This window comes from Berghia stephanieae, chromosome 5 (genome assembly GCF_034508935.2).
Source record: "Berghia stephanieae isolate SIO BIC M18660-M18661 chromosome 5, UCSD_Bste_1.3, whole genome shotgun sequence".
In the NCBI taxonomy this organism is placed as follows: domain Eukaryota; kingdom Metazoa; phylum Mollusca; class Gastropoda; order Nudibranchia; family Aeolidiidae; genus Berghia; species Berghia stephanieae.
This window is the reverse complement of record NC_088364.1, coordinates 14,854,470-14,855,453: the sequence shown is the minus strand read 5'-3', so window position 1 is coordinate 14,855,453 and position 984 is coordinate 14,854,470. Positions and strand designations below refer to the sequence as shown.

General features: G+C 42.9%; 1 pseudogene across 1 annotated transcript in view; it reads left to right on the top strand.

Annotated features, from left to right (window-relative positions):
• Nucleotides 1-638, top strand: part of LOC144973862 (uncharacterized) — a 1,298-nt pseudogene extending 660 nt beyond the window's left edge. Inside the window, exon 2 of the transcript XR_013645627.1 lies at nucleotides 1-638. This exon is cut by the window's left edge and continues 166 nt beyond it. The product of XR_013645627.1 is annotated as an uncharacterized LOC144973862 (transcript).
• The last annotated feature ends 346 nt before the right edge of the window (nucleotides 639-984 follow it).

Sequence of the window (984 nt, the reverse complement as noted above, 5' to 3'; positions counted from 1 at the left end):
TGCCATGGATAGAACTGGTAGGGTTGTTACTAGTGTCACAAGTTTAAACCGTCCTGATACGTATCCAGGAACAGGTGTACCCTATCCTTTCAGTGATATCAGGGGCAACAACAAATTAAGAAGAACTGGCACGGGATTTTTGATGCATTCAAGCGACCTGCGTCCTTCGGAATCCCAAAACAATGTCCTTGTTGGCTGTGTCAAAGGTCAGGAGAATCTCAAGCGTGTTCTTTCTATTTTGTAGTTCAAACAGCCACACACGTGATCTTCGATGAGCATGAGGCCCAGAATACCCGATTTGAGTTGTTCTATGACACGGAAGACAGAGAAGGGGTAGAATATTTGTATGGAGTTGGCCTTGGTGATATGGACACAGACAGACTAGAAACAGACACTACTGTTCTGAACTGTGTTACACACAATCCTCAGCTGTCAGAGATGTTGAAAAGGTTGATCGATTACCAAGAACAAGGTATAAGATTGAGGGTTACCAATGGCCAAGAGACCAAACAATTAAAACGCCTTTGCCGATACTTATTTCCCACCCAGATGGGTGTAGAAAACGAATATCCTTTGGAAAAATTATAGAAAAAAGATATTTTATGCCCCAAGGTTTAGTTCCTAAGGATGTCCTCTAGAAATCGAAAGAGAGGAGAATGTACCACCTGCATCTGATTCTAATTATAGAAATGAATTCCCATCCAAGGCAAACGCTCCAATCGAGCCGGGATGCCCCTGGTATAAACCAACAAGTTTTAAGCACATGTGTCCTCCAGATACTGAGATTCAATCACCCGATGGAATACAAACGACATGCCCCACGACGATGGAAATGGTAGATATATTTGGCATGCCCGTCCAAATTTATCGATATCTATCAGTGACATACGATATGGCGTCATGTCCTGGTAGCAGCGGTGCCCCTGTTTTCTGTACTTACGACTCGTATAATAGTTTAGGGCTTGGACATCATTTTGGTGTTTT